Genomic DNA, 12,350 nt, shown 5'->3' on the forward strand with positions numbered 1-12,350 from the left:
TAGCTCATAACCAGGAGCCAAGTTTCCAGGCAGGAATGGGTTTAATTTCAAATATGTTGAGTTTGAGTGCCTGCCAAATGCCCTAGTAGAGCTATTGAATTGACAGCTGGGTAGATGTGTCTGGAATTTATGGATATGACTTGGAGATAAAAGTTTTCCTTCTTTTGGTTCCTTTGATGATGATAAATTCCCAAAGTGGGTCAAATGGCCTTCAACACTCTTACGGTTCTCAGCATTCATTACTATAATTAAAAAAAAAAAAATTCTCATTTACATTCCCACTAGTAATCTATGACTATCCCATTTTATCTCAGAATTACTATCATTGAATAATGCCATTAATATAGTTTCTCTCTGAATAGGTTACTGAACACAAATTTGTTTTAATTTTCACCTCTTCTGTTTGTTTGGTAAACAAGGTACAAGGTATGTTTAATTAATTTTATTTCCTTTTGGGTGAATTGACTATTCCTGTCTTTTGTCTGGACACCGCTTGTGCTCTCACCTATGCATTCGAGCTCATTCATTAACTAATCACTTGTTGTGTACTCATCATCATGTATTACACAGTTACATAACGGTTTGGAGCTCAGAGTAAAAATGTATGAGATACATTCTCTGCCTTCTGATCCAGAGAAACAAGAACTCTAAGATTAAAATAATATGTGCTTAGTGCCATGAAGGAGATGTGTCCAAGTGTTATCTTGAGGGACAACTGACCCACCCTGGGAAGGGAATGGGACAGAGAAGGAAGCAACATCTGAGCTGAAAATCAGTGGTAACTAAGCCAGGAAAGAGTGCATTATGGGGAATGTTGGGGGTGTGTTGAGAGTGGAGTGGGTCAGGTAGAGGTAGTATGCTGTAAAATGGCAGAGAATGTGTAGAGAACATTGCTCATGTACAAAAATTATTTCAGTAAAAGTATGGCATTGAGTGGGAAAGCAGAGAAAGGCAAAAATAATACTAGAAAGATAAGCAGAGTTCAGATTACAAGGTTAGATGTGTTGTAAATCTGTATTTCCTCAATATTTTATTTGATATACCCATCTCAGAAACTATTCTATCATATACAGAAACCACACTTAATGCCCCATGATCCAAATGAGTAATGGAATCATAGAATGGAATTTGGTACAAGGTATTACATTTTCTGCTCATTTTGACCCATGTGAATGGAGACATCAATGAAATAAGGATTTTGTTGTTCATGTAGAGATACAAACAACAAAAAAAAATTGAAGCTGGATTATATTCTATTCCATTTATATCCTGAACTTTCTTCTTTCAAGTCTCAAGGCCATCCCCCCTAGTATAAGTGTTCAGTGAGTTTTGAATGTTTAAAGGTTAACTGCATACAAAGTTTATAGTCTTACAGATTTCCATGGGTTAATATAAATAGGGAAATATGGGTTAATTTTACAGAATGTTAAAGACTCTATTCATGCAATCAGAATTTATAAAAATGAAAAATGCGGAATTTGAAATAAACAGCAAGTAACTGATCGTTTCTGAATCTCATATTTTCAGATATTCCTTCATCTTCTTTTGGGAAGTAATAACCACACAAATTTTAGGTTGCAGTTATCCACCAGTTTGTTTGTAGGATGCCACATAGGCTGCTGGTGAATGAAAAAACAAAAACCAAAAAACCCAAACCAAAAAAAAAAAAAAACCCTCAAACGCTGCATCCTTGCCCACACAGAAGGATTAGTTGTTATTTCTTATTTAGTACATTTGCTTAGATTATGCTTAATTTTGTTCAGAATCTTCAATAATAGCAAAGTCATCAATTTTAACAGAAATACATAGTTTATAAAGCTAAAGAGAGCAACCAAATAGCTAACATTTTAACAGAAAACTGTGTTTTAGGATCTTTGATGGCATTGTATTGTCTTAAATTTGTAACATAAAGCCAGGTACTCTAAACAGAAAAGTATATATCTACATACTGCAAGTCATATTTTTTTTTGTGGGAATATGTTTAGTAACATTTGCTTAGTTTGTCATCTCTGTCATCATATGTATTCAAATAGAAATGAATTTGCCATCAAATTCTGATTAATTTTTTTGTCATGCCATCTTCATATATGGTCTCTTTAAAATCTTTGCAGAAGCTAATTTTTACTTCAGCCACCTTGACTGGTGGATATCCCATCTAATCCCATCCAAACTCTTAGTTTGAAGCATATAAATGAAAAAGAATTACTTTTACTGTAAAAATAGAGTCTAAAAACTTACAAAATATAATTACCTAAACAAAACAAGGTAGCCTAAATAAATAAATATCCAGAAATACTGTGAACACCATTTATACTTATGCCTAAATGTAACCCGTGCTACCATGTTAGATATGGAAAGACAGGAGTTTGAAGCCTCAGTGGCATATACTAATAAATGCTGCAATGTTATGCTTACAGGTGAGTTGTAACCTTAGGTTATTTTAAATCTACTATAACCATTCCAGTTTAATGAATCAATAGAACTCTCACTAGAATTGATGAATTGGTAAATACTAGTATTGATGAATATTAGAATTCAATTCATGAATGTGTTTTCTAAGTGCCCTTGAAAAGTATTGAGTTCCTTCTATGTGTTAAGTACTCTTCTAGGTGCTGAAGATACAGAGGCAAACAGGATTGACAAAAACCTTGCCATCAGGGAGACTGTATTTTATTAAGAGAATAGGACCATAAGCAAATAAAGGAAAGAATAAATAAATAAGCTTATTTCAAACTGGGATAAGCCCCTTTTAGTAAATAAAGTACTGTAATGAGATAGAAAGAATTTTATACAGAATGACTTTCATAAGAAGTTAACATTTACAGTGAGTCTTGACGATAAGCAAAAGCCAACAATGCCTATTATAAAGCACAGTGGAAAGGTCAAGTAGATGAATGAATGTATGAGTATGGTGTTGAGGGGAACAAAACAGAGATATAAATTTTAGAGTCAGAGTATATAGTGCTATATAAATCCATGGAAATACAGTTATTCAGGAAGAAAATAGACAAGAGAACAGGGTTCAAAACCAATGCCTGGACACTACAATATTTCGTGTAAGGGTATTTTATGCAATAAAAAGCCAAAGAGTCAGAAAGAAAAGTTAGGAGGTTATAAAGTCTCAAAGCCTAGGGGCGCCTGGGTGGCTCAGTCGTTAGGCGTCCGCCTTCAGCTCAGGTCATGGTCCCAGGGTCCTGGGATCGAGCCCCGCATTGGGCTCCCTGCTCTGCGGGAAGCCTGCTTCTCCCTCTCCCACTCCCCCTGCTTGTGTTCCTGATCTCGCTATCTCTCTCTGTCAAATAAATAAAATCTTTAAAAAAAAAAAAAAGATTTAAAAAAAAAAAAGTCTCAAAGTCTAAAGAGGAAGAAATTCATCAACTGTGTTGCCTGTGACAGAAATTCGATTGAGAACAGATCTGTTTCCATTGGATTGGACAAGAAGGAAGTATTTAGTAATCATTAAGGTTATTTCAGTGAAGGAGGAAAAAAGCCATATCAGAGTAGTTTGAGGAGTAAATGGTAGAGATAGATAGATTTACTACTTAGTGTATAGAAAATATTTAAAAAAAAAAAAAGGGCTTTGATACAAAAATAAACATGTTGGAATGATAGCTGGAGGATATAAGTTTAAGAAAAAGTACACTGATGATGCGGAAGAGAGAGGGGATGTAGTCCTTAAGCAAATGAGAAGCTATAGGATCGTGTGTCCAAGTGGAGAAGTTAGTATTATATAGGACCAGGGACAACTCTGAATTAAAATATATGGGAAAAAGCATATGTATACAGAAAAATATTTGTATATTTGGTGGTGGAAAAATGAAGTAGTATTTCTCTAATTGCTTTTCCTCAATGAATAAAAATTAAGATCCTAGGCTGAAAAAGAAAAAAAAATGGAGATTTGATATAAATTGTTATCTTTTTAAAATTTTTTTAAAGATTGTATTTATTTATTTGAGAGAGAGAGAGAGCACAAGCAGGGGGGGAGTGGTGGAGGCAGAGGGAGAAGCAGGCTCCCTACTGATCAGGGAGCCCGATATGGGGCTTGTTTCTAGGACCCCAGGATCATGACCTGAGCCAAAGGCAGATGCTTAATCAACTGAGCCACACAGGTCCCCCTAAACTGTTATCTTGATGGGGGGGGGAAACAAATTTACTGATGAAATATAGAATAATGGCTGTGTAGCAGTAAGTGCCCCCTTGAAATCTGGGCTCAAGAATTTAAAGTGAGTCCAAGTGGTAAGGTTCTGTTTTCTTCATCTGTATTCATGTGTTGGGGTCCAGACTTATTAAACTTTGGGTTTAACTTGAGTTGTACTCTTTGGGTATAATCAAAGGAGATAGAAGAAACTGGAGGATGTGTGTGTATGTGTGTGTGTGCATGTGTGTGTGTGTGTGTGTGTATGTGAGAGAGAGAGAGAGAGGTAAATCTAAAAGTATGATTATCATGATGGATCACTGAGCTGTACCTGAGTAAGAAGTGAGGGCACTGAAGGGGCAAGAAAGCAGAAACAGTTGGGCCAGTAGTTTGCAGGTATTGACAAAATTGAAGTTGGATGACAAGTACTAAGGACCTGGAAATATAGATGGTAGTACTTAGAGACTGGAAGTCAGAATGAAATAACAAAGAAAATTTAGTTAATTAATTACTTGAACAGTGGTGACCATCTAAACCCCCAGCCCAAAGATGCACATATAAGAAAATAAAAAAATATGTAATCCTGGATACATTTAAATACTATCTCCATCAAGAAGCTAACAGATCAAGAAACACATATCCTAATGAAACAAACCTGGTAGGTTTACAAATTAAATTTTTATCACTCTGTGATGATAAAGTAAATCATTCTGAAACATGATTTTATAGATTATCCTATGGCACAACTATCGAGTGACAAATGAAAAATATGTTTATTTTCTCTAAATTCATAAGGATATTTTTTTCCTTAAACACTGAAAACTTTTTTCATAACTTAGAAAACATGTCATGACTCCTTAGACATGAATGCATGTCTTCTTTTTGTTCCAGAGGTATACTTGTTTTTATAGATAACTCAACCAATCCATTTTTTAAAATATAAAAATACTAAAAATATTGGTTTTACTTGTACAAGGAAACATCTGAAATAAGTGAGTATTTTTACCCACTGTCTCTGAGATTTCTGGTTAACTGGCAATCCTTTGCTATGCTGTTGTGAGTTTAGTGAATTCAGTCTGCATTTGTGACTACATAAGATATGCCTAAAAACTGAGACTAAATTTTTGATTACATTTTTACTATCTGGCACACTTTTTATAAGGAAATAATAACAATTGCCTAACTAAAAGGAGATCCACATGCTAAAATTTATTTCCTTGTACCAATTACAGAAGAAGTAGAAGAAGGTAGAGCTTTCAAATTTCAAGTGATACAGAAATATTCTAATGTAAGACAAGAAATATCAACCATGATAGGATTTTGATTATTAACCACTATGGCAAACATGGTTTTATTCTTTATTACCTTGTAAGACATATTTATATATGTGTATATGTACACATATATAAGATTGTATATGGGTGGTATGGAGGAAGTTGGGGGTGCAGATGAGTGTTCTTATAACCTCTTTGATTAATATCTGTGTGGCTTCCCTTCTCCAGGATTATTTGAGTATGACCGCTATCAGTGTTATGCTTAAAACTGAGATTTCTCCAGGAAGAAGCTAGGAAACTTAGGACACTGGTTTCAGTTAGAGATAGGATTTATCCTGGAGAGTACTACTGAAGCAGAAGGAGAAAAGTTTGTTGAACATGTTTACAAGATAGTGATTATAAAAATGGACTTTGGTTTCAACTTTTCTTCCTTTCTAGTATTAGCATTTAAAACTATAATTTTCCATCTCTGTACTGCTTTAATTACATCCTACATATTTAATGTTTTCTATTTTAATTTTATTTTATTCTAAAATTCTTTCCAGTTTCTCTTGGGATTTCTTCTTTAACCTATGGTTATTCAGAATTATGTTGTTAATTTCTAAATATTTGGAGTTTTTCCAGATAACTTATGGTTATTGACTTCAGATTGAATTTCCTTACCATCACATAACATGCTCTAGAAAGCTTATTCTTTTGAACTGTATTAGGAAGTATAGTTTAGCATATGGTCTACCTTGATAAATGTTTCATCTACACATGAAAAGAATATATATTCCACAGATGTTGGGTGTAATATTCTCTAAATGTCAATTAGACTAATATAGTTGATGATATTATTTAAATCTTCTGTATTTTTATTGATATTTTTGAACAGTAATTTTATCAGTTAATAAGAAACAGTGTTAAAATAAAATCTCTAATTAGATTGTAGATGTGTTTATTTCTCTCTTTAGTTCTACCAGATTTTTGTATAGGTATTTCAAAGCTCTTTGATTAGGTGCAAATCAATTTCAGATTATTATATCATCATGATGGGATTGACCCTTTTATTATTATAAAGTGCCCCTCTTTATTTCTAGTAATATTCCTTAAAATAAATAAAATAGGTGTTTAGTCATAGGTGAAATCCGTAGCAGCTTGCTTTCATTTGTTGGTCTATTTTGATTGACTTATTTTTCTCTTGACTCTGGGTCACATTTTCCTATTTCCTAGTATGTTTAGTAATATTTAATCACATATTGGGCATTGTGGATAATATGTTGTAGACTGTAAGTTCTATTATCTTCCTTTGAAGAGTGTTGATTTTACTCTAGCAGACAATTAAATTAAAAGTAGATCATTCTGCACATATGAAAGATTGGTTTTATATGAGTAAAGATTAGTTTCATATGGATGGTTTCATATAGAAAGATGGCTTGTTTTGATTTTGCTGTTAGTCTTAAGGATATTCTTCATCCTGGGCTGATAACTTTTCCCTTAAGGCTTACCTGTCCTGAGGCTTTAATGGAATGCCCCAACTGCTTATGAAGCTCTTCTAACATAACAAGATTAAAACTTTAAACTCTGTCTCCTTTGCTGTGGATATCAGCTAAAATAGCTGCTAAATTTTTTCAGCTTTACAAATGTTCCCTGTTGCTGGGCCCTTGGGATCTATCCTATGCCTGTGCAATTTAAAGGTTAAGTGAACATTTAAAATTTCAGGAATTTCCCCTCTGAGCCTACCTCATTTCTGGCACTTTTCCCTTCAATTTCCAACTGTACCAGCAGTCCTAAAGACTATCCTCTGTGATTTCAAACCAATAAGACTTTGGCTCTGTGTTTGAGTTCAGACCGCCCCAGCCACACAATAGGGAAATGCCCCAGCAGGGAAGAACATGTAAACATAGATCTTCATTCTATGTAATTCTCTTCTTTCTAGATTGTATGGCTTCCACTTTGAGCTTGCCTTTGGGCATTTCCTAGTGCCTTCAATAGTTGGTGTTTTTCAAATGTTTGGTTCAGGGCTTATAGTTGCTCTTAGTGGGAGGATTAGTCTGATACAAACTACTTCTCCATTATTGGAGCCAAACCTAGTATCAAAATGGACTTTGGAATAGCACAGACTGGTTAATTTACTTTCATTGACTACATGTTTACTTACCACGCAATGTGCTAGCAAATGTTCCAGGTATTGGAAAGGACGAATATGACTAAGCCCTAGTTTTAATCTAGCAGGAAGGATAGACTCCCTCAAATGTCTGTGATAGAGCGTGAGAAGTGCTCAGAGAGAAATAGTTCCAAGTGCTCTGCTAGCACAATTCAGGGAGCAAGGAATTCTACCTGGTCAAGTTTTCCCAGAGGAAATAATGGTTGGATTGGATCTTGAAAAATGCATCAGAGGCTTACCATATCAAGAATGATCTGAAAGTTATGAGGAAAGAAATTTTAGACAAAGCTAACACACAAACCAAAGAAGTACAAAACTAGATGGTTTATTTTGAAAAAGGCAGATGAATATGAGTAGTAAGTTTAGTTGGAAAGGTGTGATGAGGCCAGTTTGTGAATAATGTGTAATAGTAATAACAATTAAAAACTACTACTACTGCGAATTGATTATGCAAGTATTTAGGATAAGCAGTTAGCATGTTTTCTCGATTGATTATAACTACAACCCTCTGCAGTAGGTACTATTAGGATCCCCCATGTTTCAGATGAAGATATTGAGGTTTAGAGAAATCGAATAATTTGCACAAGGCTACTCAGTTGGTAAGTGCAGAGTTGTGACTCCAACTCACTGTTTGATTTCATACACAACACACTTACCTACTCCTCTAAAGAGTTTCAAAGTGATCTCATAAGTAAATAGGAAACCTGAATGATCTAAAAGAAGTCAGTGTCATTATTAGATCTGTATTTTAGAAAATTTAGCTTTATGGAAATATGGGATATTACAGAGAAAGGAGATTAAAAGATCAGTTATTACAACATGGATGGACTCAGAAGGTATTATGCTAAGTGAAATAAGTCAGACAGAGAAAGACAAATATCATATGATTTCTCTTATCTGTGGAATTTAAAAAACAAAGCAAATGAATAAACAAACAAAAGCAGAAACAGACCCATAAATACGAAGAACAAACTGATGGTTGCTGGAGGGGATGGGTGAAATGGGTGAAGGGGTGTGGGAGATACAGGCTTCCAGTTATGGAATGAGTAAGTCATGCGGATGAAAGGTGCAGCCTAGGGACCAGAGTCAACAGTACCGTAATAGCACTGCATGGTGACAGATGGGAGCTGCACTTGGGGTGAGCATAGCATAGGTGTAGAGTTGTTGAATCACTGTGTTGTACACATGAAACTAATGGAACATAATGTGCCAACTATACTCAAATTAAAAAAAAAAAGTTGCTAAATTCTACATGTAACACTTTGTAAAGGCATTCAAGTTACCCAACACTTCACTACTATTTCATGAGTTCAAACTTTTTATGGGTTTATCATTTATAAAGATACAAAGGAGTCAAGAAGGTGGCAGATTAGGCCAGACAATTCATATGTTCTTAAATTTAACAGCATTGCACAGTAATTTAGAGTCTTATAAGTCTGATTGCCATTATCCTTCCCTCTCTTCCCCATACCATTTTGTAAAACACTACCTATTATATAATAGGTAACATTCTGATTAACCTCAGTGATCAATGATAATTTCTGCATTCTTAGCCAGTTTCAGATTAGAGTGTGGTCTGATAACTGCTTCCTCCATCGTCTTTAGTGATCATACATAAAGGATAGAATTAGAGGCAGGCTAAATGCCAGTCACCGCCAATGAAGGGGTTTGGTGTAAAGACTTCATGATTCTATTTTTAGACATAGATTCCCAGTCTTTTGCACAGTAGGAATGGAATTCAAAAAGCCAAATAAAACATTTCAAAAATAATGTTTTAAGTCATAAACCTAGTTTGAGTCTACTTATAAGATCTATTGTGTCCCTACTTCAGTTCAAATACCTGTAAAATGCATGTGGCATTTTATGTTTTGGGCATTACTTCATTGAGTAAGTTCCATCTTTGAATTATTCTTTTTAGAAATTTTTCTGAGTAACTGGTGTTTGCACTTTACACTTCTTGAAAAATGAGGTATTCCACATATCATAAAATGAATAAAATAACTGAGATTAAGAACAGACTACCTAGGTTTGAATTTTTGATTCATCATGTCTCAGTTGTATGGTTTTGCACTAATTTTTCTTAACCTGTCTTCTTCAGTTTATTTGTCAAAATGTCAGAGATAATGAGTGCTATCTTACAAGGTCCTTGTAAGGATTGAATGAGATAACAAATGCAAAGAACTTCAAACACTGTAAATATCCTAATATTACCATTACAAATGTTGGGAATTTTCTCTGAAATTTACTTAGAGATCCTGATTTTATTATAAATCTATTCATAATTATCTTGCATTTTCACTGACCTTGTTGAAAGTTTCTGGTTTCAGATCCATGAGATCCTATAATTATGTCATAAGATTTATTATGTTTGTCTGAAATTTACTTTTTTCAACAGGAGAGTCATTTATGAAACTTCTACTAATTTGAAATAACCAATTTGAATAGAGAGAGGTCATTTTAGACCCATCTTTGAAATAAACTGGGGCAGATAGCTCAGGTAAATGTTTTTTTCTGTCTTAAAAGGAAATGCTAACCTGTCTGTATTCATTCCCTAGAGCTGCTATGACATAAAACCGCAAACTCAGTGGCTTACAGCAACAGAAATTTATTTTCTCACAGTTTAGGAGCCCAGAAGCCTGAAATCAAGACATCACCAGGTTTGGTTTCTTCTGGAGGCTCTGAGAATCTATTCCATGTCTTTCTCCTTGCTGCTGGTAAAGGCTAGCAATCCTCAGAATTCCTTGGCTTACAGATCCTCACTGTACTACTTGTTTCCACCTTCATATCATCTTCTTTCTGTAACCTATCTTCTTCTTTCTTTAATAAGGATGCCGGTCAGATAGGGCTGACTGTAAATCTAGGATGATCTCATTTCAAGATGTTTAACTTAATTACATCTGCAAAGACACTATTTCCAAAAAAAGTCATATTCATAGGTACCAGGGTTAGGGCTTGACGTATCTTTTTGGGGACTGCTATTCAAACCACTACACTGCCAAATGCTAGATTGGAGAAATTGTTATAAAAATATTATTAATCCAATGGCAGCATAATAATTGACTAAGCACTAAAGAAAAATACATGAAGTAAATATAAATTATTGTCACCAATTACAATTGAGTTGTAGAGAAAATAAACTTTATGTATGAAATGATTTTTTATTCAGTACAGCATTTAATGTAACCCTAAATTATCTAGACTGGAAATTATACAATAAGATAGATAATGTTTTCCACTCAGGAGTCAAAATAGAAACAAACAGAATTTAGAAATAACATTTATTTCAACCTAATTCTTGATCTTATCATGGGAGCCTGTATAAGAGAACAATTCTCTATATTATATACTGAATTTTGGATTCTCTTACGTCAGTTCGGACACTGGTTTAATAAAGAGAATGTGGACTTTCCAGTTCAGCAAATTGGATTTGAATATCATCATCACTGTTAAGTTATGTGATCTCAGGAAAATAAATTAACCCATTTGTGTCCCAGCTTCCTCATCTGTAAAAAGAATGTCGTAATGCCAACTACCCAGGTTATTTTAACTTGCTGTTAGAATAAAGTTGAGAAACTACACAAATGGGGCTTGATACAGGAGTTTTCAGTAATGTGAAGTTCTCTTTCCTGTACTTGGCTTTTTAAGCTGTGTGCAATCTGATCAGGAACAGCAACAACAACAAAAACAGAACAAAACAAAACAAAATGACTAATGAAAAGCAAAAGGCATTTTTTATTGATATTTTTCACCTCATCTCTCCCCATGCAACTTGAAATAGTTTATGGATGGCTTCTCATTAATCTTACCAATATCTTTGATAGATAAGGAATATAGCAAAACTCTCTGTCTCTCTCTCTATCTCTCTCTCTCTCTCTCTCTCACACACACACACACACAAGTATTTAATTTTTCACAATTTTAGTCATACCACAGATCCAATCACATGCTAGCTATTTATGGTGATCTCTCTTATTGTAAAAAGAGAAGTCCAATCCAGATACTGTGCTTAAGACAATTGACTCCTACTGAAATTTGTCGTATTTTCTATTTTAAAATGGGAAACTGAGTCATGATCAGAGTAATCATATTGGGACTATCTTGAGGCCTTGCAACAACTTTTTTTGCTAAGTTGGTAGAAACATTTATGTACGTTCTTTTTCAATCCAGGCTGCTGGTGCTTATGACAGTTTAAGTTCCCAGAAATGTGTGGAGACTGGCTAGCTGTCAGGAAGACATAAAAGGAGGCTTTTGTGTTGATGATTCACAGAAACTCAGATGCAACTTAATCTTTCAGGTGCAAAGACTTGATCTTGTTGGTGATCCAGAAATCAGACTCAGGAATCATTACTCATATTTGTTTTGTTTGTTTGTTTGTTTGTTTTATTATGTTAGTCACCATACATCATTAGTTTTTGATGTAGTGATCCACGATTCATTGTATTCGTATAACACCCAGTGCTCCATTCAGTATGTGCCCTCTTTAATACCCGTCATTGGGCTAACCCATCCTCCCACCCCCCTCCCCTCTAAAACCCTCAGTTTGTTTCTCAGAGTCCATAGTCTCTCATGGTTCGTCTCTCCCTCTGATTTCCCCCTTAATTTTTCCCTTCCTTCTCCTGATGTACTCTATGCTATTCCTTATGTTCCACAAATAAGTGAAACCATATGATAATTGACTTTCTCTGCTTGACTTATTTCACTTAGCATAATCTCTTTCAGTCCCATCCATGTTCATGTAAAAGTTGGGTATTCATCCTTTCTAATGGCTGAGTAATATTCCATTGTATATATG

The 12,350-nt window shown here is 34.5% G+C and overlaps 1 long non-coding RNA gene across 2 annotated transcripts in view; it reads left to right on the forward strand.

Moving 5' to 3' along the window:
• The window catches only part of LOC115940051 (uncharacterized), a 67,146-nt gene that overhangs the window by 48,827 nt on the left and 5,969 nt on the right, over positions 1 to 12,350 (forward strand). The window contains exon 6 of one of the 2 annotated variants that reach the window (XR_004074840.2): positions 9,954 to 10,055. This is a non-coding gene — a long non-coding RNA (uncharacterized LOC115940051). Of the gene's footprint in view, positions 1 to 9,953; positions 10,056 to 10,113; positions 10,216 to 12,350 lie in introns of both variants that reach the window. The other variant, XR_004074838.2, reaches the window with a different exon arrangement.

The sequence above is a fragment of the Leptonychotes weddellii genome, chromosome 1 (assembly GCF_054177405.1).
Source record: "Leptonychotes weddellii isolate Sample4059 chromosome 1, ASM5417740v2, whole genome shotgun sequence".
In the NCBI taxonomy this organism is placed as follows: Eukaryota; Metazoa; Chordata; class Mammalia; order Carnivora; family Phocidae; genus Leptonychotes; species Leptonychotes weddellii.